Here is a 27,259-nt window from a genome sequence, read left to right as displayed (position 1 = left end):
ACTTTGTTTATGGTGTCATATTGTTATTGGTTTTTCAGTCTTCTTCTTGTCTATTTGTTTTTCTTACCTTTTATGTTTTTGAGGGTCTTGGGAATTGGTTGGGGAAGGAGGAAGTTAATGGAGCTTGGGAGAGGTGAATGGAAACCAACAAGTAATGTGAGAGCTGGATGAAGCCAGGTGCATGCATAAGGGCATCTGAAGGAAAGAGTATGAGATCTAGTTGGATTGGTTGGGTCCATTGGTGTAAATCGATGGTGCCAGAAAGTTATGAGAAAGACAACAGAAAAGGTAAAGCAAATGGATCGAGGCATTAGATGCCTTAGATATGTTGGGAACTGTTGTTCTCAATATTGTGCATGTGATGCATGGATAAAAGGAGTTCTCTTAACCATGACCTTACGACATCTGGTAATTGTTTTGTGACAATGATTATGTTCATGTTTATATGTATATGTGTATGTATGTGTGTCATTGTTTGACAAGATCATCAAGGATAATTCTTGTGTAGGAATGATTTCTTATGCAGGTGAATGGCATAAAGGCATTCCTAGTCTTACGAGGAATCAAGTGGGAAGAGTAACCCTGATAGATCTATAAGGTCAATATCATGTCGATATGAGTTGATATTATATTATTGTAATATGGCTATGTTATGGACATGTAATGTTGAGGGATATATCAGCGGAATGGAAGCAATATGATAGGAAACATGCTAGAACATGCATGAATAATGAAAAGACACTAGAGAAAAGTTTGCTTGGTAGAGACAATGTGGTCTCTAGATGTGTGGTACTACTGTTGTGTATATGTTGTATATGTTGTACATGTTTCACTTGTGATGTTGCATGCATGCGATGTTTTGTATATATAGTGTGTGTACATGTTTTTCATGAAATGTTATGTACATGGTGGTACATATGGTGTTGTGTATGTGTTTTTTATCCAGTGTTATGTACATGTTGGATATGCGATGTTGTGTACATATAGTTTTATATGCATGTTGTATGTGTGATGCTATGTACATATGGTGAAGTGCGCATGTTGGATATGTAATGTAGTGTACATATGGTGCTTTGTGCATGTTTCATAGCCAGTGTTGTGTACATATGGCATGGTGTGCATGTTGTACATATGGTGCTATGTACATGTAGTGTTGTGTGTATTGTTGGAAATAATACTGAGAGGGGGGGTGAATCAATATTATCAAATTATTTTCAATATGCCTACCAGATTTATACTTTAATTTATTCTTCAGATATTGATCATTAATTTGTATGTCAGTGCCATATAATAATGAACAAGAAAAATAGATGAGCACACCAAAGAACACCAGATATAAGGTGGAAACCCAATGTGGGTGAAAACCACCTGCTGCAATATGTCTCTATCTTCTTTCAATTAGAAACTTCTTTTACAAGGATTTTGTACTGGTGCAGTCCTTTACCAGTACGTAGGCTGCAACCTGCAGAGATCTACAACTCTCTCTCAATTTCCAGTCTCTCCTGGAAGGGAGCTACAACCCCCTTTGCTCTTTTACTTCTTTAGGGACCATGTTTCATTAAATTTCAAACTGGATCCAAGAAGATCAAATAATCATCAAGTATATGCAAATAAACCAATGAATCACCCAACTTCTCATAATGTTGTAAACAGAAAAGTAATACCAGAAATCTAAACCCAGAACTCTGCAGCAATAGATAAAAGACAGCCAACAAATGTTTCAAGATAGGTCCGCAACTTCACCAATAGTGGCCTGCGAATACCCGCAGCTATTCTGTGTCTAAACTGCGCAGATTCGCACCTGGTCGGTCTACTTCTTTGCGTATCTCCGCACCACTCGTTCTGCCACCCTGCGTATCTCTTCTCAGATCCGCACCTGCACTGCCCGCCTGACAGCGTACCTCCGTGACTTGTTCTTCTGTTTCCCTGCGTACCTCCGCACTGCGCCTTCTCCTGCGCTGCGTACCTCACGCTGCACCTTCTGCTGCGCTGCGTACCCCCACACTGTGCCTCCTCCTGCACTACATACCCCCGAACTCAAGCCGTGGATTGCCTGCGAAACTCTGATTAGGGCCAAATTAACAGTCCTCCAATGTGCCACAGTCAGTCAGATCCACAGATCTGATTATGCGCCCGAGAGATCATGACTTATCAATAGATTCGCCTTAAATTTTCTCCTTGATTTAGATCTAGCTTTTAAAACCAATCACATGTTATCACTCAGGTTGTCCTTAAGCTCCAGAAAGGATACGCCGAGGTAACCACAAACCAAACTTTGGACTGTAGGTTCTAGCCCACCTTCAGTCAGAGAGGGCTCTCTCTTTATGATTTAGCTTTGTTGATGATAATTTTAGGCTAGCTATTGAGTTTCAGGGGTTTTGCTTGTGTTTTGGTTGGGAAGATGATGTTTCAAGTAGAGAGGCAAGGCATATGGTGGTAAATTTCAAACCATTGGGCATGGGGTCATGGAGTAAGACTGTTGGTGCGTTTTCTTGGTCACAAGAGGAATAAGGAGCAAGGTAGCTGCATATGGGACAATTTTCCAAATTTAAAGGATGGAAAGAATGCTAAGGAAGGAGAGGCAATTAAGAATCTCTCAGTCAGCTTAACAGAGGAAAGTGGATGATCTCTATCTAAGGGCAGTAAAGAATCCTTAGATAACTGTCAAACACATGTGAATAAGAGTAAATATGAGCCACAAGGAATTCATATTCATGTCCAGTTCATTTCAGATGAAAAAACATAAAGAAATAGCAGAAACTGAGCCTAGAGTGCAGTTAAACAAGTTCTAAGCTAATCTTTCTTTTTGCTATTTGGATGGTGAAAAATGAAAACAGAGGTAAGAGGCACTTATTGATTCATGTTGCAGCACAAGAATTCCATCATTCAGTCTCTAGAGACCAGTAACAACAGATCAGGCAGTCATTCTTCCAATCTCTTCAGCAATCTTTGATTAAAGAAAAGTATCAGACATACAGTGCGAGTCTCTAATGAAAAGTTATCAATTAACCAACCCTTGAAACAATACAGTGGGTGGTATATATAGGGAAGATTCTCCAAAATTGTTTATTACAGCTGTGACCTAAGCAGGTCTGAAAGTAAATGATTACTCTAACCTAAACTTATAAATGCAAAAAATATCTATGAGTTGCACTGAGGGCAGCCGTATCAGAACTGAATCAATGCGTTGTCCTCGGTGGCTTGGTGCAGTGCTTCTGTAATAACTGAGCATGGACTTCTGCTCCATTGTAGTTCGGTGGCTTTAAGTGCTTTAACTGTGATTTGAGAGCTGGGATGGGCTTACACCTCCTGACTTGACTCTGCTGGAGGCCAATTAATGCTGACCTGCCTTGGGAACTGAAGATTTCCATTAAAAAATTAACTGATACTCTTTTCCGCTTCATCTCTCCTCTGATACTCTTTGAAAAATGAATTGGGCTGGTTTCTCTCTCGCTGCAGGTCAAATCAAAACTTAATGGCCGCTATTCGGCCCTCTGCTTTCTTTAGAATTGTCTTTTGTTCATCTTTGCATGCCTCGCGAAGAAAAACAGGTCATTTGGTGCCTTTTGGGCTTGCTGGGGGCTGCGCAATGAGGAATTTTCCATTTCGGCCCTTTTCCCATAGCCATGCGCGATTAGCGCTAGACGCTAATCGCGCATGAAAAATTGCCTCAGAATTTGAATCCGGGCCTCCTAAGCACGATTTTCACCTTTCGCCTCAAAATTGATGATGACGTCAGCATGACGTCAGCGGGTGGGACCATGGTACGGTAGATGACGTGGTAGGGTGACGTCAGCAGGGTGACATCAGCATGTACGGTTGATGACGTGGCACGAGTGACTCGGCAGACACGTGGAACCGAACAGGCGACATGGGGCGCGCGTACAGAGGGCGGAAAGCGGTTTCATCGGACCGCTTTCTGTACGGGGGCAGTATCCATCAGAGCCCCTCCGATGCAATAGGAAGTGGACAAGTGTCTTTGGGTACGGCGGAAAAACTGCCTCGCTATCGGAAGCTAACGACCGAGCAGCGGGGCGCCTCCGAAAACGCCGAGAGCCGTCGGATGGGGAGGGCCCGATCTGACGGTGGATGGAGCGCAGAGCTGGCGGGAGAATAATGGACGGGCGCGCGAATATGCGAATCTTCATACGGCGCGGCGGGGGGGGTTTTAGAACTTAGGAAATGTGGGTTATGGGGTTGTTTAACGAGCGGGGTTAATGTTTTATGCACACAACTTTAGGTTAAGGGTGGAAAAGAGGGTTTTTCAGGGCTAGGGTTAGGGAAAAAGGTTGTTAGCATGACCAGGTGTCACACTAACTCCTGTTAGGATGCGGATGGGTTCATGATAGTCCCAGGTGGACTATTATGTCTGAGAACTGATAAATACATAGCTATAGTGCTAGAGGGCGGGGTATGTATATAGGGGAGTTATTTAGTATAGATTTAGTAGGGGAGGGGGAAATAGATAGGGGGCTATATAATATAGTCAGGAGTTAATATGGAGATGATGAGAAAGTGCTAAGGTAAGGAACCTTAGGCCATTTTGGGGGAATAGGACTTTGTGACAGAAGAATGGAAATCCTTGAGTAAAGTAGATTTTCACCAAGGACAATGATGTGGAAAATGATGACTAAGAGGCATCAAGCAGATCTTGACCTCTTTGGGGAAATTAGTGAGTGATTTGGGGAATAAGAATGAACGGGGGAGTTAGTTATGTCCACCTTGACTTCCTCCAGATGAAAACTGCTTCATGGTTGTGATCTGAAAAGATATAACACTTAGAAACACAAAATTGATCATGAATCATCATTCTGCAACCTCAAAAACTACCTACCAAGCCTACCATCCTGACATTTTTTCTTCTCTTTGGTTTGGGTGCACTTAGACTTGCAGACCCAGCTTTACAATTTTTATTTTTTATTTTTTGTTATCATATCTAAGTCTACACTTATTTCTGCCAAGGGCCCAGATTAAGCAGTTGGGCTCCTTTGATTCTCTACCTATCTACAAATCTGCCAAGATTAAACTGTTTGGACAGATATCATTCTCTATATTCTAAGACAGGAAATTGAAACCTAGGGAGACCAAGGTTAAGCTGTTTGGCCCTCCCTTTTATAGGACAAAAATGGTTGAGTCATCAAAATTGGAATTCAGCAGTGGCATTTGGATTGGCACTCTTTCATAGTATCTTCTTTAACCCCCTTTTTTTTGGAAATATGGAACACTGCAGCATGCAAAGTATGACATATTTGGCATGTAAAAATGTCAATCATGAAAAATGAACACCTGTCGCAATAGGAGGCTAACAGTGGCTCCACTTGGGGATGGCTTTTCCTTGTGAAAAGCCAAGAACAGCAGGTCAGACTGCCTTGATCTTCTGTGGTTGCTGTGGATTGAAGGAACTTCTTTATGTTGGTTGTTAGATAATTAAAACTCTGTAATATAAACAACCTCCTCCTCAACTGAAATATTGTGCAATGCATAGCACTGCCTGCTTTCTTCTGCATGTTAGCTATTATGTAGAATGTTGCTTGAGCATTGCCTTTGAAACATTTTCAAAACATGGATCAAAACTGATATGTTTGCTTTACTTTGCTTTGACCAGAGTGTTGATATGTACTGAAATACTGGTATGTTTTGCTACCTTTGACTGAAGATTACCAACAACTTCCCTTTACCATGAGTTGCTGTGATGTGATTGTGCGATTTTTGCTGTTTTGTTGAGGTTAGTGTAGAGACAGAGCTTTTGAACTGGAGCACTTGTATTAGCTATGTCTTCTCAAAATTTACTGCTGCTCACTTGAAAATAGGTTTGCTATATAAAAAAAATGAGAACAAAGTGCTGATATATACAAATATCGCTGTACAAAAGATATATACAAAGCTGCACTGTGTCCATTAAAAGGGATCATGGTAATGTTTTAACATACGGCCATTGACAGGGCCTTCTTCAACAGAACTATCCCCTACAGACTTGAGAAAATAAGTGTTATTTCCCTGAACAGCAGAAATCACGAATGGTCCCTTCCATAAAAAATCAAACTTGGCATGTTTGCCTTTGTCTTATTTTCGTGAGTCCCACCTTAGAACTTTGTCACCAATGTAGAAATCCTCCGCTTTAACTCTCTTATCAAACATCTTTTTGAGTTTTTCTTGCAAAATTTGAGCTCTGTCATAAACTTTTTCTCTAGTTTGCTGAAGATGAATGGTCTGATTTATCCTTCTTTGAATGTCATTTGGTTCAGCCTGAATTTCCAGTAATAGTCTGATAGTAGGAATGCCCAGGGATGATGGGAATCTAGCCTCCATGCCATATACCAGCTCATAAGGGCTCATTCCAATGGATTTCTTGCTTGAAAGTCTGTCTGCCCATAGGGCATTTACCAACTTTTTGTGCCAGTTCTTCTTGTTCTCTTCCAGCACTTTCTTTATGATGTTGATGAGGCTCTTGTTGGATGATTCAGCCAAGCCATTGCCTTGAGGGTAATAGGCTGTAGAGTGGCCCAAGGTAATATGAAATTTGTGGCAAAAACTAACCATCTTTTTGGATTTAAAGGCAGCAGCGTTGTCAGTGATGATTTTCTCAGGGCAGCCAAATCTAGAAAGGATATTGCACTCAAGGAATTGGATAATGACGGTGTCATTGGCTTGCCTGCAGGGAATGGCTTCGACCCACTTAGTGAAATAGTCGGTGGCTGTTAGGATCCATTTGTGCTGGCCTGAGGAAGAGGGATGGATTTCTCCAATGAAGTCAAGACCCCATTGTTGAAAAGGCTTCTCGGTAGAGATGGGTTTCAGGGGCAAAGGTAACAACTTTCTCTTGCCCTCAAAGACTTGGCATTTGTGGCATGACATGGTAAACTTCTTTACATCTGCAAAAAGAGAGGGCCAATAAAAACCAGCCCTTAAAATTTTATCAGCAGTGGACTTCCAATATAGATGTCCTCCACAGTCACCTGCATGGAATTCTTTCATGACATTGTTAGTTTCGTTCATGGTTAAACAGTTAAGCAATATACCTTCATGATTTCTCCAGAATAATGCACCATCTATGACACAAAACTTTAAAGCTTTCATTTTCAAAAATCTTTTCTTGGTTCTGGACAATCCTGGGGGAGCAAACAGGTTTAACAGTACAAAACATATATCAGCATACTAGGGAGATTGCAAAAAGGTCTCACTGATCTGTGGAGTCGCCAGCTCCTGTTCATTGTCCAGTTGGTTAATGTCTAAGGCTTGAAAGTTTGTTTCGGACATCAGTTTGGCTAAACCTTGTCCCTTTATCAGCTTGGTTGGTTTTATTTCTATGTCATACTCAAGGATGTTTGCTATCCACTTGCCTCTTTTGCCTTCTAATCCCTCTTGGGTCAATATGTCTTTTATAGCAGTGTGTGGGACATAGGAAATCACATGGGAATATAAAATGTACACTCTGAAATCCTTGATGGCCTTAACAAGTGCATAGGCCTGCTTTTCCATGATTGGGTACTTCAAAGGGGCATCTCTTAAAGCTTGGCTGAAAAATGCAATCGGCTTTTCAGCTCCCTGCTCATCCTTTTGCAAAAGGACAGTAGCTATAGTATGATCAGATGCAAAAGAAAAAATGATAAAATATTTGTCAAATTGTGGGCTGGTGAGGACAGGGGCTTGTGTTAAGGCGGATTTGATACTCTCAAATGCCTGTTTGGTTTCAAGAGACCATTTTACCTTGGCATCTTTTTTTAACATATTTCTTAACAGTCGTATCAGTTCAGCTAGAATTGGAATAAATCTTCTTAGGAAATTGATTTTCCCAAGGAATGCTTGTAGCTCTTTTATGTTTCTTGGATATGGGATTTGGAGGATGGCTTGGATTCTTTCAGGATCAATTCTAATCCCGTCTTTTGATATGATGTGACCGAGTAATTTGCCTTCTTCAAGGCCAAATAGAGACTTCTTGGGATTCAAGGAAATGCCATATTTCCTGCATGTGATGAATATTTTCCTAAGATGCTTGAGGTGCTCTTCATCAGATTTGGAAAACGCGGTTAGGTCATCAAGATAGACAACTAGGAAGTCATGTATTTCTTTAGCAAAAGCAATATCCATTGCTCTTTGAAAGGTTGCACCAGCATTTTTAAGTCCGAATGGCATCTTAACATACTTAAATGTTCCCCAGGGTGTGGTAAAGGCTGTCTTGTCTTGGTCATCCGGGTGAACAAGTATTTGACTGAAACCTGAAAAGCCATCTAGCAAAGAGATTTTAGATGACCCCACTACTCTTTGTAAGATGTGGTCCATTTTGGGCAAAGGATAGTGGTCCTTTAGGGAGACTTGGTTTAAATTTCTTAGATCTACACAAAGTCTAATCTCACCTGTCTTTTTTCTTGTAGGAACTAGGTTAGATACCCATTCAAAAAATCTGATGGGTGCTATTATGCCTGCTTCAAACATCCTCTTTACTTCTTTCTCAATCATGGGAAGAAGCATAGGGTTAATTCTCCTAAGTTTCTGTTTGAAAGGTTTCTGGTTTGGTTTTAAGGGAATTGTGTGTTGGATCACCGAGGTGTCATAGGATTTCAAATCTTCATAACTCCAAGCAAATACATCTTGGAATTCTTTGAACAAATCAATGTACTTGGGCTTTTGATCAGGTGGTAAATTTCTGGACAATTTGATCATCTTGGGATTCTCTGTTGTCCCAATGTTGTGTTCTTCTATAGCAATGTTCAATGGTTGCAATTTTGGCTTTCTGGGAACATCATTGGTGTCAAACATGTCTTCTAATGGGGTTAGGCCAGTAGGCAGAAAATTATCCTTCAGGTCAATGATCTCTGCCTCTGTTTTGGAAATTTCCTCCAAATGTATTTGTTTCAGCCGTTCTATGTTTGTTTTGTCAAAAACAGTGGGGTTTAGGATTTGTTTGGCTGTTGCAGTTGTTACAACCTGCTGGTTCTCATTTGTTTGCTGTTGGACATGGTTCATAGCATCCAAGTCAATGTTGATATTAGAGAACTCATGCTCAAGGGTGAGGAAATTGTTGATCTGGGCGTCATTTTCAAACACTTGCCAATCTTTCACGTTGTTTGGGACAGTGGGCCTATGTTTTATTTCGGTTGTGAAGTGATGGTTTGGGTCAAAAGGAAGCTTGCATGTACTAGCAAAGGTGGTTAGGCTGTGTGCATGAATGTTATGCTCTCTTGAAATATTGGCCAGTTTGAATTCAGTAAATGCATTGAGTATATTAGTGGCAGCAGTCCTATAGGCCCTTATTCTATTGTCATTGGTTACAAAGTTACCTTTCATCTGCTGTATGACTAGGTCAGAATCTCCTAAAATAGACACCTTTGCAACTCCTAGAGCTTTGAGCAGTTTAAGGCCTAAAAGCAGAGCCTCATATTCTGCCATGTTGTTTGTGCATTTAAAGTTCAGTCTGTAGGCATGACCTTCCGCATGTTTATCATGTGTATTGTGAATCCACACACCTGCCCCTGCTCCTAACTTGTTGACAGAGCCATCAAACTCTAAATATCATGTGATTTCTTGCCTGTGGTTAGCACTAAGAGTTTCAGCTATGTTAGGATTGGGCAGATTTGAAATTTCTGTTTGGGGAGTTTCTTCTAGCATGCTGGTTGCGTTGACTGTTGTGACAGTCTCATGGGTATATGCAACCGATTCTTCATTGATTTGTGCTCGTTGTTCTAGAGCCAATGGCTCATCATCAGTTAGAGAATTTGTATTATCATTAAACAAAATAAATGAATCCATATCAGAATGGATTGAGTAAATGGGAAAATTTTCAGGCTTACTCTCACTACTCACCACATATTTCATGAGGGTTTCTCTGTACAGTCTCTTTGGTTGCCCAAAGACCGAAATAGTAGCATAGGAGAGGTCTAGTTGAAGGGATCCTTGGAGCTTTGCTCCCCATGATCTTGATAGGAGCATACCATATTTTGGTGGGATGTCAGCCACTACTACGTCCATGAGGATGGTCTTATTGGGATATTGGACTAAGGAGACACACAAGTCTTTGATGAGGCCTAAACACTTGACTTGACTTGAGTCAAATGAGTACAAATCTTTGTAGGGTCTTGTAATATCAAGGTTCAGCTTTTCCATAACTGCTTTGGGCATCAGATTGTGTGATGCTCCTGAGTCAAACATAGCGTTGTGCAGAACTTTGTCATGTATATGCAAACTGACATAAAAGGGTGGAATAGGTCCATATGTTGATTTTCCATTAACTTCTGGGCCAAACAACAGTTCAGGGGTATCATCCAGGACATTCACATCATCCTTATTCTCTGGGATTTGAAGTGATCTTTGAATTTGTTGCCTATATACATCATGTTTGGCAAGTTCTGAGAGGGGGATGGATATCTTCAACTTGGCTATTTCTGCCTCTAAATTAAATGGCTTTTCCAATGGAGTCTTGGTATTGATGCTGGTAGTTTTTTCTGTTTCATTTGAATTATCAGCATTTGCTCTTTTTTATCAGTGTTATGGGAATTGATTACTTGCGGTTTTTCAACTTCAGGAAGGCCTTTTGGAGTGTTGTTCGAGTTTTGCTCAGAGGAAGAAAGTGGCAAAAGCTGATCTACAGAAGGCTGCGTTTCTGTAATGTCTTCTACAGTTACTTGATGCGGATTTGGGATAGTTGTATCAGTTGGTTCTGTTATGACAGCCTTGCTCTTAATCTTGTTGGGCTGTTTGCCATCCTTTATTTTGTTAGGTTCAGAAATGTCAATGGTTCTAGTTCTCAGCTTGTATTGTTTGTGTACTTCGTACACAGCAGTATCATATCCTTGTTTAAAGTCAAAAGACTCGCCAGACTTAGTCTGAAATTGACTAAAGTTATATTCATCTTGGTCTTCTTGGCTCAGAAAAGTCTGATGCTCACCCTTTAGATCCATCAGATTCATATGAGTGTCTTCTGTTTGCTCATTGGATGTAGATCCTTCAACATAATTATCTTGAAAAGGGGGTCTTATGTCATGGTCTGGGCTTGACCTACCAACATTTGTGTTCTGCGTTTTCCTAAAATTTGGGTTCCTTATGGTATTGGACTGTTGCGCTTCCCATGATGATCTTCTCTCAACATTTTCTACTCTTGCTCCCAGCCTTTGTAGGCCACTGATAATCGCATCAAGCTTGTGATCAAAGGCTAAGTGTTCTTCCTTAAAGGTGGTTCTTCTTTCCATTCTGGCTCTGTTTCTTTTGGAAATTAGGTTCGCCTCTATGCTGACAACAACATTTTGCATGTCTGCGAGGGTCTGAGGAGCTCTTTCTTTTAAGTGGTATGCCATATCTGGATCGAATCCATCAGGGAACGTATACAAGGCAAGGTCAGGTGGGGGTCTTAAGTTCTATGGTATTGCATTATAGACATTGTTGAACCTTGCACAGTACTCCAAGACAGTCTCTTGAGGACCTCTTTTAATTGTATCATATTCAGCTAGTATGTGCAAGGGGTCTTTCTTTTTCTCCCATCTGTTGGTAAAGGATTGGTAAATCTCATCTGGAGTAGTTATGGAATTTGCAGCAAGTGATCTAAACCAAGTTCTTAAATCACCGGTTAAACTTTGAACAAAAATTCTCATTCTCACGCTATCATCGTCTATCTCGTAGTTTTCAAAATAGTCTTGCATCTTTTTGGTATGCTGAAGCGCTGTGAAAGGACCGGTACTGTCAAAATAGGTAATTTTAGATTGGTACTCCTGAGGTAAAGCCCCGGGATTAGCAGGCAATTGCAGGGGTGCATATCTATTAGCCATATTGGTAGGGATAAGTGGGACGACGGGGATAACAGGGATAACAGGGATAACTAAAGTGACTGGAACAACAGTTGTAGTTTTTGTAGTATGTGCAATGAATGGAGGTGTGGATGGAGTACTTTGAGATGTGGATCATGAATAAGGGGAAGTAGGGGTTGAACGAAATAAAACTTTAACAGGGGTTGGAACACAACTCGAAGGAGCTGCTTCAGGACTCAAATCAACAAAATCTTGTCTTTGCTCTTGCTTCCTGAAGATCTTTGGGATTAGGTTCGGATTTTCAAAAACAGCCAGAGGGTCTGGATCTGGATTTGACCTTGTATATCGTGGATTCTTCTTGGGAGCCAGTTTCCAAATGTTGTTTTTTTGGTATTTTTATGGGAATATATTTTGAAATTGGCAAGGAAGTGTCAAATTTTGAAATGGCTGTGTACAGCTTAAAAACTAGCATGAAGATTGACTGAAGCAGCTTTTATTTGCTTCTGTTAATGTAAAACAGGAACAGTTTCAAAGGCCTCCTGTATGACATTCAGGCTTCATCCTTATTTTTAAGGGATATACAGTAATTACAAAATCAATTTGCTTAGTGGATTTTTCCAACCTTCTGAGTGAAATTAACTGAGGATGTTCCCCAGTGGAGTCGCCATTACGTTATCACTCAGGTTGTCCTTAAGCTCCAGAAAGGATATGGCCGAGGTAACCACAAACCAAACTTTGGACTGCAGGTTCTAGCCCACCTTCAGTCAGAGAGGGCTCTCTCTTTATGATTTAGCTTTGTTGATGATAATTTTAGGCTAGCTATTGAGTTTCAGGGGTTTTGCTTGTGTTTTGGTTGGGAAGATGATGTTTCAAGTAGAGAGGCAAGGCATATGGTGGTAAATTTCAAACCATTGGGCATGGGGTCATGGAGTAAGACTGTTGGTGCGTTTTCTTGGTCACCAGAGGAATAAGGAGCAAGGTAGCTGCATATGGGACAATTTTCCAAATTTAAAGGATGGAAAGAATGCTAAGGAAGGAGAGGCAATTAAGAATCTCTTAGTCAGCTTAACAGAGGAAAGTGGATGATCTCTATCTAAGGGCAGTAAAGAATCCTTAGATAACTGTCAAACACATGTGAATAAGAGTAAATATGAGCCACAAGGAATTCATATTCATGTCCAGTTCATTTCAGATGAGAAAACATAAAGAAATAGTAGAAACTAAGCCTAGAGTGCAGTTAAACAAGTTCTAAGCTAATCTTTCTTTTTGCTATTTGGATGGTGAAAAATGAAAACAGAGGTAAGAGGAACTTATTGATTCATGTTGCAGCACAAGAATTCCATCATTCAGTCTCTAGAGACCAGTAACAACAGATCAGACAGTCCTTCTTCCAATCTCTTCAGCAATCTTTGATTAAAGAAAAGTATCAGACATGCAGTGCGAGTCTCTAATGAAAAGTTATCAATTAACCAACCCTTGAAACAATACAGTGGGTGGTATATATAAGGAAGATTCTCCAAAATTGTTTATTACAGCTGTGACCTAAGCAAGTCTGAAAGTAAATGATTACTCTAACCTAAACTTATAAATGCAAAAAATATCTATGAGCTGCACTGAGGGCAGCCGTATCAGAACTGAATCAATGCGTTGTCCTCGGTGGCTTGGTGCAGTGCTTCTATAATAACTGAGCATGGACTTCTGCTCCATTGTAGTTCGGTGGCTTTAAGTGCTTTAACTGTGATTTGAGAGTTGGGATGGGCTTACACCTCCAAACTTGACTCTGCTGGAGGCCAATTAATGCTGACCTGCCTTGGGAACTGAAGATTTCCAAAAAAATTAACTGATACTCTATGTCACTTCATCTCTCCTCTAATACTCTTTGACAAATGAATTGGGCTGGTTTCTCTCTCGCTGCGGGTCAAATCAAAACTTAATGGCCGCTGTTTGGCCCTCTACTTTCTTTAGAATTGTCTTTTGTTCATCTCTGCATGCCTCGCGAAGAAAAACGGGTCATTTGGTGCCTTTTGGGCTTGTTGGGGGCTGCGCAATGAGGAATTTTCCATTTCGGCCCTTTTCCCGTAGCCATGCGCGATTAGCGCTAGGCACTAATCGTGCATGAAAAACTGCCTCGGAATTTGAATCCAAGCCTCCTAAGCACGATTTTCGCCTTTCGCCTCAAAATTGATGATGACATCAGCATGACGTCAGCGGGTGGGACCATGGTACGGCGGATGACGTGGCAGGGTGACGTCAGCAGGGTGACGTCAGCATGTACGGTTGATGACGTGGCACAGGTGACTCGACAGACACGTGGAACCGGACAGGCGACATGGGGCACGCGTACAGAGGGCGGAAAGCGGTTTCATCGCACCGCTTTTTGTACGGGGGCGGTATCCGTCAGAGCCCCTCCGATGCAATTGGAAGTGGACAAGTGTCTTTGGGTACAGCGAAAAAACTGCCTCGCTATCGGAAGCTAACGACCGAGCAGCGGGGCACCTCCGAAAACGCCGAGAGTCGTCGGATGGGAAGGGCCTGATCCGACGGTGGACGGAGCGCGGAGCTGGCGGGAGAATAATGGACGGGCGCGCGAATATGCGAATCTTCATATGGTGCGGCGGGGGGGTTTATAACTTAGTAAATGTGGGTTATGGGGTTATTTAACGAGCAAGGTTAATGTTTTATGCACACAACTTTAGGTTAAGGGAGGAAAAGAGGGTTTTTCAGGACTAGGGTTAGGGAAAAAGGTTGTTAGCATGACCAGGTGTCACACTAACTCCTGTTAGGACGCGGATGGGTTCATGATAGTCCCAAGTGGACTATTATGTCCCAGAACTAATAAATACATAGCTATAGTGCTAGAGGGCGGGGTATGTATATAGGGGAGTTATTTAGTGTAGATTTAGTAGGGGAGGGGGAAATAGATAGGGGGCTATATAATATAGTCAGGAGTTAATATGGAGATGATGAGGAAGCGCTAAGGTAAGGAACCTTAGGCCATTTTGGGGAATAGGACTTTGTGATAGAAGAATGGAAATCCTTGAGTAAAGAAGATCTTCACCAAGGACAATGATGTGGAAAATGATGACTAAGAGGCATCAAGCAGATCTTGACCTCTTTGGGGAAATTAGTGAGTGATTTGGGGAATAAGAATGAACAGGGGAGTTAGTTATGTCCACCTTGACTTCCTCCAGATGAAAACTGCATCATGGCTGTGATCTGAAAAGATATAACACTTAGAAACACAAAATTGATCATGAATCATCATTCTGCAACCTCAAAAACTACCTACCAAGCCTACCATCCTGACATTTTTTCTTCTCTTTGGTTTGGGTGCACTTAGACTTGCAGACCCAGCTTTACAATTTTTTTTTTTTGTTATCCTATCTAAGTCTACACTTGTTTCTGCCAAGGGCCCAGATTAAGCAGTTGGGCTCCTTGGATTCTCTACCTATCTACAAATCTGCCAAGATTAAACTGTTTGGACATATATCATTCTCTATATTCTAAGATAGGAAATTGAAACCTAGGGAGACCAAGGTTAAGCTGTTTGGCCCTCCCTTTTTATAGGACACAAATGGTTGATTCATCAAAATTGGAATTCAGCAGTGGCATTTGAATTGGCACTCTTTCATAGTATCTTCTTTAACCCTTTTTTTTTGGAAATATGGAACACTGCAGCATGCAAAGTATGACATATTTGGCATGTAAAAATGTCAATCATGAAAAATGAACACCTGTCGCAATAGGAGGCTAACATCACCCAAACTTTCAGATCTTAAGATATTCAAATTTCACAAGTGTCTAGCCAAGTGATCTCTTTTCCTTTTTATAGGCAAGCCCTTATTCAAACCATGGGACAAAACCATCGAAAACCAATACAAGGGATCCAAACAGGGGTTCAAATAATTTAGATCCTAAACCACGGGCCAAAACCATAGGATCATGAACGATGGGCTAAATACCAAGGGCCAAACATAAGAAACCCCACGTGAGCGCGCTTCTCTGCATTGGAGTGAGTGAACTGGGGAACCGCACCTTATGAATGGATAACCTGTGGGTATGTCCGCACTTCCTGGACGACGAACCTACGGGTCCGCACCTTTTGAACGATGCGCCCGTGAACCTCTTATTTTCCATCATTTTGAGAGCCTGAACAGAATTTTGCCACTTGAGTGAGTTGCCATCAAGTACAACACCTGTACCATAGAGCCAAACCAGAATCATAATGCCAACATGTATGATTGTACAAGTGGTGTTGTGTGCATGTGGTGTCGTGTACATGTTCTACATGGGGTGTTGTGTGTAGGTGGTGTTGTGTACATGTCATGCATGTGGTGTTGTGTACACGTGTGCAGGTGGTTCTATGTACATGTGGTGTTGTGTATACGTTGTGCAAGTGGTGTTGTGTACATGTTGTGCAGGTGGTGTTGTGTATAGGTGGTACTATGTACATGTTGTACATTTGGTATTGTGTGCATGTTGTACATGCTATGTTGTGCACATGTGGTATTGTGTACATGTTATACATGTTATTTTGTGTACATGTGGTACTGTGTATGTGCATTGCATAGCCGTCGTATCATGACATGTGTATTCATTGTGTTTTACTATATGTACGTATATGTATCGTGTTGTGTTGTACACCAAATATAGGTGTATGCATTGTGTTGTCTTTTACATTGGATGTAGGTGTATGTGTTGTATTATACGTTGGGTGTATGTGTTGTGTTGTACATCAACTGTAGGTGCATGTATTGTATGGTGTTGTATGTCGTGTGTGGTTTTATGTGTGTGATGCACATTGTGTGTATGTGTACATCATTAAATAGAAGAAAGGCATTGGGTGCTTGCCAGGTGTGGCAACCGATCCGGTGTGTGTATGGAATGAACAAAGGCATAAGTAAGGACCAATTAAAGGATAAGTATCAATATTTTATTTCAATTTTATTATGCATGTGATGTATGACTCTGATTTATGATAGTTACTTGTGATATATGATTTTGATTATGATGGTTGTGTATTGAGTTAACCGGATGTGATATGTTTATACATGATGATTCGATCAAACAACTAGTTTGACTTATTGTGATAGGAAGTGAATAGAACTACAAGTGTACCTTATTGACGGGCCACTAATGAGGTATGATGTGAATTTATTTCAATATATTTTGAGTCTAATTGAAATTATGTGCTTGGTATAGGAAAGAATGAAATGGTAGGTTGAGTGGTTGAAATTGATTTCAAGAGTTAGTAGCAACAAAAAAAGGAATTGGAAAATGTAACAGTATGTTGGTAAAGAACTTTAGGAGCAGGGTCATTGTGGGACACTAGTACCCAATAATGTCCATTGATTTCCATGAGCATGCTATGACTGGTATGATGGCTTTGAGGCAGGGATATGCCTTATTTTTTGGACCTTATGATACGAGGAAACCTTTCCAAGGGAGGGGTCTCCCGAGGGACTGTGTAGAAGAGAAGGGGATGCTAGTGGAACTTGGAAGGCATGTGATTGTACAAAAGGGAGTGACCGAATTTCCCAAGGGACTGTGTAGTAGAGAAGGAAATGTCAGGGATGGATTTGGTTTGGTCATTAACATTTCTAGATGGAATCAGATGCACATTAGGAGTGTGCCATGGAATAATGACCCGGTAACTGTTCACTAGGAGAACATGTGGTGCAGGATTGTAGTGCTAAACATTGGATGGAGTTTTGAATTTGGCAGTGGATTCTTGACTTCATGGGGAGGAGGTGAATCCTGGTACTACTCTTGAGAGTGGAGTTTTGAGCATCTAGATTCCCTTGTTGTAGATGTAGGCATCGTACACTTTAATTTGTTAGTTAAGAAAATGTGCATATGTGTATATTATTGTAAATATGATATTGAGCTAGATTTATAAAGCTTGATAGACAACATGATTATTTGTTGGTTGAAGAAAATGTGCATAACTATATGTGGTGGTTATTGTAAATATTGTAATGAGTTCTGTTATAAAGCTCTAGTAAATGATATGATTGTCATGTTTTCAAAAGGTTGTTCATTGTAAATATTGCAACGAGCCGGGTTATAAAGCTCCATGGGCAGTATGTTTTACTTTTCAGCAGTTTTACTGGCAATAGGTGTCATTGAACACCGAGGACGGTGTTCCCCCAAGTGGGAGGGTTTTGTAACAACCCTGGTTAAAAATCCATGTAAATATAAAAATAAGACCAAGGTCATGGGACACGTATTCCAAGCTTAATGCTGGGAAAACATCCTAGTGGTTGTTCCTTTGGTTTATTATTGTTAAAATTGGTAACTAGGGAAAAAATTCATGTGGGTCATATTATTCATGGCTGATAATATTTTTATTAGATTCCTCTCGTCAAGAGGTGTAGGATTGATATAAATATCATCCGATTCCAATAAGTATTCATGGAGATATGAATTTATTTTGAATATGGAATTATTATCAAGCCGACCTACAACTCATGTAGGCTCAGAAGCCCAACAGTCACATCCATTCAAACACAAAAATTGTGTATAAATATAGGAGTAAGTTTCACCATTTGGACTCACTCATCTCATCACATCTCTCTCTCTCTACTGCGCATAAAAGAGTCTCTTCTCTACTGCACAGAAAAGGGTCTCTCCCTCGCACAAGTTTGAAGCCGGAAGCTGTTGAACTGAAGCTGCAACTGTAGAAGTAAATATTGACCTGCGTGGAATAGAAGATCTCCCCATCTGAACTACATTGTAGGTTCATCTGAACCTCCTCTGAAAGCCACAAATTTTGGTGGTGGAATCAAGTCAATCCGACGGACAGTTTGCAAGATATCGACTGCCCTAGTTTGAAGCTGAAAGCTGCTGAAACTGAAGCTGCAACTGCAGAAGTAAAGATTGACCTACATGGACTAGAAGATATCCTCATCTAAACTACATTATAGGTTCATATAAACCTCCTCTGAAATTTGCAAATTTTGATGGTGGAATCAAGTCAATTCGACGAACGGTTTGCAAGATATCGACTGCCCTAGTTTGAAGCCAGAAGCTATTGAAACTGAAGCTGCAACTACAGAAGTAAAGTTTGACCTACGTCGACTAGAATATCTCCTCATATGAATTGTGTTGTAGGTTCATCTGAACCTCCTATAGAAGCTGCAACTTTTGGTGGTGGAATCAAGCCGATATGACAGACAGTTTGTGAGATATCGTCTGCCCTAGTTTGATGATGAAGCCGCTAATGTTGATGCTGCTGATCTAGGGTTTGCTACTGCTGATATGAAACAGATTTATTGTACTATTTCTCTCTGCTGAATTATTGAAGATAAAAGAAGATTTGATCAAAGGGTTTCCCAACACATTGTGGGGTTTGTCCCTGGCTAGCCGCCACATCTTGTGTCTCTTGTCTTGGCTTATTTTCTATCAATCATTTAATGTTCTATCTGCACTTTACTTTATGTACATGTGATTGCTAATCTGTGGAATATAATAAGGAAAAGAAGTAAATTGTTATAAGAATAGAACATACCATAACTTAACAATTATGGATAAAGGAAATTCGAAAAGGCAATGGCAAAAGCTTTGGAAAGGCAGAGTGGCATTTATTGACATTTTATTTATGAAAATAATGGAAAATAGGAGAAAAGGAAGGTGAAAAGTCATAGGATGCATGTGAGGAGGAAAATGAAGGAAAATAATGGAAATTGAAGAAAATAAAGGCCTTACTGATAAAAAGGCTTCTAAGGATCCATTCATAGTCTTTTGTCAGTTTAGTTTTGGATCTCTCATTTTCTACTCTCTCTCTCATACTCTTGGACACAGATTTTTCTTGGAGCACTCTTGGAGGAGCGTGGCATACTTGGAGTTTTTGGAGAAAGAAGAAAAAGAAAGAGTAGGAAAGTGCAAGAGGACATCAAGATCAACAACTACCACATGTTTTTCTTGTAGGTACCAATTTCATCTCTGATTTCCTTGCTAGTTTTGGCATGCATGGCATATGCATGTGGCTTCTTGGTTATGATCTATCATTGGCATGGATGAATGCCTAGATTGATGGTGGATTTTCTTAGCCTTTCCATTTATTGGATAGCCATGGTGTTGTGGGTTTCTTTCCTTTTGTTTTTTGGTTGGTTCTCATATTCCTTTGGTTGTGGATTGAGTTATTAGTTCCTAGAGCCCTGGTTGGAAAAACGCTATGGAGCCCTGTAACATCTTGGGTTGAGTTACTATTCCTGGAGCCTTGGTTGGAAAAATTCTTTGGAGCCCTTGGTGGGTTGAGTTACTAGTCCTAGAGCCTTGGTTGGACAAACACTCTAGAGCCCGACAACAACTTCGGGTTGAGTTACTAGTCCTAGAAGCATTGGCTGGAACAAACACTCTAGAGCCCTGGATAGCTTGGGTCGAGACCAATCTTGTGATGGTTAGTGATGTACGACCATGAGGTGGAATCATTGGTTGAAGGTTGAGGTGGTTTGGTCTCTGGAAGCCCTAGTTTGTTTTTGTTGGATGTGTTTCATGAGATCCCAATTCATGCTTGGATTATGGCACGGGGGTTATTAGCTGAAAGAGAGATTTGGTTTAGCCTAGTATACGATTGGGTGGTTCGTGGAAGTCCTAAACCTGGTTGTATTTTTCATATGTTAATAAGAGCTTATTCCCTATTGTATTTTATGGGTAAATATACTTATTTATATGTGGCATTTATGGCTGAAATATCCATGTTATTTATGTTGGTTATATTTTGGTTATGAGCATGTTTTATGATAGTGATGATGTATGGATTTCATCAACTTTTGATTTGTAAATGAATGAACAATGAATATATGACCTAATAGATGATAATGCAGCTAATGTGATAAGGCATCAATGCTTCTTAGTGATTCTTAGATAAGTATGAGACCCCTATGCTCAGATATGTTGTTATGACATGTAGAATGCATATTTGTGACATGTTTCATGAAATGCCTGTCATGGCTAGTAGGGGTCCAGTCAAGTATTTGTTCAAGTACTTGCATTAGTATCATTGTTTCAATGTTACTTTTTATTTCTGGAAGTTTCATGAATTTTTGGAGAGTGGCTTGAGACTTGGCCTTGAAAAAGTGGCACAGAGTTTAGGGTCACAGGCTCAGTTGTAGCTTAAAAAGTTCCCAGTCACTGGCATGCCCTTGTTGTGGGAGAGACAGGAGGGTCCTAGTCACATGCATGCCCATGTCATGGGAGTGACTAAGGCCCTAGGTCAGTAAAATGTTAAGTTCCCTTAGGGGTTGGTCACTTGACAATGTTGGTTGGCTCCTCGAAGTTTTGTAGCTTATGTAGAAGGTTAGTTCCACTTCCTTAACTATACATGGGGAGTTGACTCAGATCATAGTAGCCTCTTGTAACATGTTTACCCCAATAGACTGGTTACCTTGGGTAAATGTGGGAGGAGGGTGGTTATAGACCAATTGCTCCAAGATGTATGAGAATTATAGGATCCTCCGTTATGTGACAAATTTTATCCATTGGGACCAAATCAAAAGATTTTTTGAAACCAATAAATAAACAAAAGGATTTCTCCTTTTTATCATAAAATTTTTCAATGATGTGCCTTAAATTTATACCATGATCAACCATGGAATGTTTAGGTCTAAAATCTACTTTCTATTTAGCACATTTGTCTCTTTCTTCTGTCCACTTGCTAACTTTATTTTCTAGCATACTTCCAAATAACTTTGCAAACAAAGATTTATTAGTATGGACCTATAATTGGAGGTATTATTGACATCACCACTCTTGAAAAGGAGTATCTCTAGACTAGTTGTTCAATCTGTGGCAAACCCTTATTGAATGATGTTGTTGGAAATTTTCATAATGTGAGGTGCATAAATTTTCAAACCCCACTTTAGATATTGATGGGCCTCCAAATTAGACACAAATTAAGGCCCATCTAACCTTTCTTATGCGCATTAAGGCTATAATAAATATATCTTTCTACACTCAATAATTTTTTTTAGCTTTAATATGTCCTTAGGAAGGTTTAGAGATAATTGCATATTATATGCCTAATATTATTTAAATTTGCATAATATTGAGAGAATATTGAGTAAATTATGAATGAGATAATATAGGGAATTTCTCCGTACTACAGGATGGGCCAAGATTGGATAATAAATGAATTGAAAATTATGAAATTATTGACATATTCTAGAGCTTCAGTGATTGAGAAAATCTAGGAATGTGTTCCCTTTAATTTAATGCAAATTCTTAGTGTTGGGAACAAGATCCAATTTGTGAAGGATTTTGGAGGGGAAAGCTTCCTCCTTCCACGGAGAATGCTTCCTCATCACTTTTTACAAGTACCAATTCGAATTTTCCTCTGGAGTCATGTATTTCTTAGTCTTCATGTGGAGAAAACTTGTTATTTAGCAACTCCACTTTCATTTCTAGCAATTATGTACTTGGATTGATTCAAATAATGAAGTTTGGTGCCATTTTTAGCCTCTAAAGCTTAGTTTCCTCCATAGGACTCTAATTTTCCTTGGGCTTGGCCATCCCAGAAGACTCAAAACCCTCTTGTACAATTTCTTTATTTCCTTTGAATGTCTTTTTCACTTGCATCTCTTATTTGTGCATTTATTATTCATGCTTCTTTTGTTTTAGGTTATAATAGTTAAATGATTGAAGTGAGTTGTTTTGGAGGTTTTTTAAATATTCAAAAGAATTATTAATTACTCCTTAGAAAAAATTTCAAAATTCATATTCGTCATTGAGCTACTTGGATTGGTTTACTAGTTCACAAATCTAGAATTTCTGGAAGTATCATGTAGCAAAATAGTAGTAATTTTCTGTTATTTTTTAGCACTTTTTAATAAGCCTATTTTGAGTTTATTAAACTTGTATTAAGTCCTAAAAACATTCAAGTTAATAAAAAAAATTACCACATAGCATTTTCACTTGATTAGGTTAAGCATTTGGTAGGTTCACTAGCTCACTAGCTCTTGAATTTCCAGTTTTTGGAGAAGAAATTTTCCGCTATTTTTTAGCACATGTTAACAACAGTAACTTTGAGTGATTCCACTTGGAATGGAGTCCTAGGACATCCTAATTCATAACAAAAAAATTCCCATCTCATTTTCATTTTATTTTCTTTTTCATTCGGCAAGTTATCTCACTCCTGTAGCAATTTGCCACTCCTGAAGCAATCTTGTAACACTTCTGTAGTAGTCCTGTAGCATTCCTCTAACATGTGTAAACTTGACCATATCTGCTCCAAAATCTTGGTTTTTGTCTCTTAGCCTTTAATAATGAACCCTAGGCTCTAAATCCATGATTTAGGAAGACCAAACACCACTTAAGACTTTCCTTTTTACCCCTGCAACACATCTCAACAATTTGGGTTAATTGATAGATTTATGATTTGGATAACACAATAATGATTTCCTTGATTGCCACATGAAGTATCTAATGAACTATGTCAATGGATCTAACCTTTCTAGAATTCATTAATTGATCACATTTTCTTTCCTTCATGCATGTTAGATTAGTTTACTTTATTCTTAAGCTAGGGTTTATATTTCATGCATTATTATTTCCATTCCATAGACTAGGTTTCCTTTTCAATGAAATTTTTACATTCTGCAATTAGGATAGTGTTTGATTTCATGATATTCACTTCATTGCATCAGATCAATGAAATAAGGACACATTTCATGCTGCAAATATAGTGTCGACACCTCTTAATTTTATACGAACCCTGAGTTGATAATTTAAGTTGATAGCCTTGGGAGTTGCAACATTCTTGTTGCAATATTGAGGCTCGTCACTTTTTGGTGTTGTTGTCGGGGAGGTGTCAAAGTATGCATTGTTTTATTCCCTAGTTGATTCATTTCCTTGATTTATACAAAAGAAAAAAAAATCCATTAGACATATTTCATTACAAAAACAAAAATATTGCATTAGCATTCTCATTCAATTTTTTTTATAAAAACAAAAAATACTTATCCAACACCAAAACCCCACCATTTGACCATGTGGTGTGTAGTAAGAGTGACATCACCTTCCACTTTTTCAGGTAGAAGAAGAAGAGGTGGCAAAGAAGATAGAAGAAATGGATGGAGCTGATGACAATGAAGAAGATCCTCTTGGATTTCCCGTTCATCATACTCATGTCAGTGTGCATATGAAGAACATCCCTCCATCTTTCTTTCCCAACTTCCATGGTATGAGGTTGGAGGATTTGAAAACCTTTCTCTTTGAATTTGAAATCCTTTGTAGATCTTATGCTTAATTATTAAACACTCAAAAATTGTGATTTTTTCCGGCAACATTGAAGGATAGAGCTCTTAAATGGTTCATGAATTTAGGGACTAATTCAATAATATCATGGAATGATATCCAAAATATATTTCTAGAAAAATATAAATATCATGATCTTAAAGAAGAAATATTTAGAATGACTCAAAAAGAAGATGAGATCCTTGAGGATCTAATAGAGAGATTCATGTATAATGTTAAGAGGGAAAAATTACATCATTTAGGATTTGACACACCAAAAGCCCTCTTAACTAGAATGATTAGGGATGAGTGGATTTATCCCCTTAATCTCATGAGTAGAGGTGATTTATATCAATTATCATTTAAATAAATTTGTGAAATATGCAAGCACATCTCAAGAGGAAGGGCAAGAGTAAGTAAATCAACATCAATATCAGTAAGTCAAGATGAACTTGGAAATTTGCTCGATAACTTTAAAAGAATTTTTTTTAGTAATCTAAGTGAACAAGTAGAAATGTTAAGAATGCAAATGAGCAAAAAGAGGATGGTAATATTTGTGTTATCATGCAAAATCACATGCTACTAAATATTTCCCATCATTACTGAGGTTGAAGGAAGTTTACCAAGAGGACAATGGAGCAAATCAATCACCAAAGAAGTTATGTTATGTAGCTCAAAGAAGACCATGCATCCTAGTCAACCTTATATGATGCAAGAACCTAATTCACAATGTTAAGGTTATGCATATCCATCTCAAATTAATTGGAACACACCCTTTCCTTGGCAACCTTGTCCATCTCAACCCCAAAACCAATATTGGCAACACGATTGGCATAAACTTATGGGAAAATCCACAATATCTTCAATATTCCCCCAATATCCTCCATACCCAACTCCATGTTATCCCTACCATCCACCTCCACCACAAACACAACCCCAACCAAATCCATCTCAAAGATCGACTCCCACTCAGCTACCTATATCACCATTTCGAAACCCAAATAATGAAGCAACTCAGCCCACTTACAATGCTGAGGTACAAAAATTCCAAACATATCCTCTTGATCTAAATCATATTCTTGTTAGCTCATGAATATTATTACAAGAAAGATATTCTCTTGATGTGATTGAAGGACAACATTCAGAAAAATAAGATTCAAATGAGAAGACCAAAGAATCATGGGTTGCACTTGATGGAGCAGACATTAGAATTAAAGATTGAGAAATTTATGTCATGTTTACCATCAGATCATCCATGTGCTCAAGAGAGTAGTAAAAAAGAAGAAGAATATTTGAATGTCATGGTAGAAGAGGACACAGATAGAGATCCAAATGTGCAAGTGGACTAGGGGCATCACAACTATATTGAAATATGGTTGTAGGAAACCATTAAGTTGTAGCAACACACTCTTCTTCAACAATTCTTGATCTCATCTCAGCCAAAAAATTTGGTCTATCACATTCAAGTACATGTCAAAGAATATATTTCGAGCCTACACATGTGTTTATTTTTCATCTTGATGTGCACATGGCTTCATTGGATGTATTCATATACTTGAAAGGAATTTTGTTTTTTTTTCAAACTAGAGTAGGATAGTAAAAGAAATAAAAAAATGGAAAAAGAAAAATAAGAGGAAAAGAATAAGATCTCAGGCAAAAATATCTTTTGAGGCTCTTGATATTGGCTCACTGATTGAAAACCTCCTTGAGGTGTTCAGTGGGTTGGAAAGAGAAAAAGGAAAAGATCCTAGGTGAAAATCTCCTTTGAGGCGCCTAGGAAGACATACCAGTTGAAAACGTCATTGAGGAAGCTAGTAGGCCTAATAAAAGAGAAAAAAATGAAAAAATGAAAAAAAAAAAACTTATCTTCATGTATCTCGCTTTGATGAATGCAGGTGCTCTCCAACCTTTGTAGGCAACAAGAACAAGTTAGCACCAAAAGAAAAAAGTTAATCAAAAGCCTAGTCAAAGAAAGTCAAACTTGGGCTTCCTCCTCCTTTGTTTATATGCTCCAACAATACCAGGGCCATGTCAATCCATCACTCTCATCCATTTCCAACATCCACCCATCATTCCCAAACCTCTCCCATTCATTTTCCTCATTGTCCTAACGTGCTATAGGAAGGTTTTGTTTTGCTACAAGACTGCCAAAATACACAGGGCATAAATTATTTTTACCATATCTAAAAAAATTAGCATATTTTTTCTAATATGTTTCATGGGTATATGCATAATGACAATGGTAACATGCTCATGGAATTTCAGAAAATTCTAGTGTGCACTTTTTGAGAAATTGGCTTCCATCACCTACATCCATTTTATTTTTTCCTCAAGATTTGTGCATCCACTGGCCAAGAATTTTTACGGAAAGATGCATAATGATGATGGAAACATGCTCACAAAATTTTAGGTCAATTTAATCTACCATTTGAGAGATATGTATAAAACAATTCTGATATAGGAGCATTCCAGAATTGCTACAGGAGTGACCAGAATTGCTACAAGATTGTGATTGACATAGAGAGAGGGATCATATCCTATGTTTTCCTTGGGGGAATGAAGAAATAAGTCTACCACACCTCCATCATCCATCCTCCACACCATTTAGTCACTTCTCCATCCAAAAATTCATCTTTGTCCATGAAAATCCCCATTTTCACTCCTTCAATTACTTTCACCACAACCAAGGCTTTTGATCCTTCTCCATAGATTGACCATGAATTATCAGTGTTTTTGGAAACATTATATGAAGGATATTGTTGTCATATAATGGTTTTTGTGACTTTACAGGAATAAATGCATTCCTGTAGCAATCTGCAATTACCTTACAAGACCACAATTGAGAGCACCAAAATGAAGAACCAATCATCATGAAGACATTGGAGAGTCATTTCCTCAATTTTGGGAAGCTACAAGACCTTTGCAAAGTTGCTACAGGATCATTTTTCATCTCCAACAACAACCTTTGATCCATGGTGGCACCTATATTTTGATCACATGAATCATAGAACTTCAATCAACAATGAGAAGATTCCATCCAATGAAAAACGACTGATGAAAGTGAAATTTTGTACCTCAAGGATAATTCTAACAACTGCATCAATGTTACAAAAACCTCATGCATGCATCAATAAGTCGATCATTAGCTATACACTCACATCATGAGCATCTTAGTAGTAACATTTTATCCAGGGATGTGAGGCAGCAATAGAAACAACAACAAAAACCTAGAAGACCTCCAGATTCAAGGCTATCAACAGTAGGACCTCCAAAAAATTATCACATGCAAC

Source organism: Pinus tabuliformis, chromosome 2_2, assembly GCF_031772625.1.
Source record: "Pinus tabuliformis cultivar Carrire ecotype Pingquan chromosome 2_2, CPIR1, whole genome shotgun sequence".
NCBI classification, from domain to species: domain Eukaryota; kingdom Viridiplantae; phylum Streptophyta; class Pinopsida; order Pinales; family Pinaceae; genus Pinus; species Pinus tabuliformis.
This window is presented reverse-complemented; position numbering follows the sequence as displayed.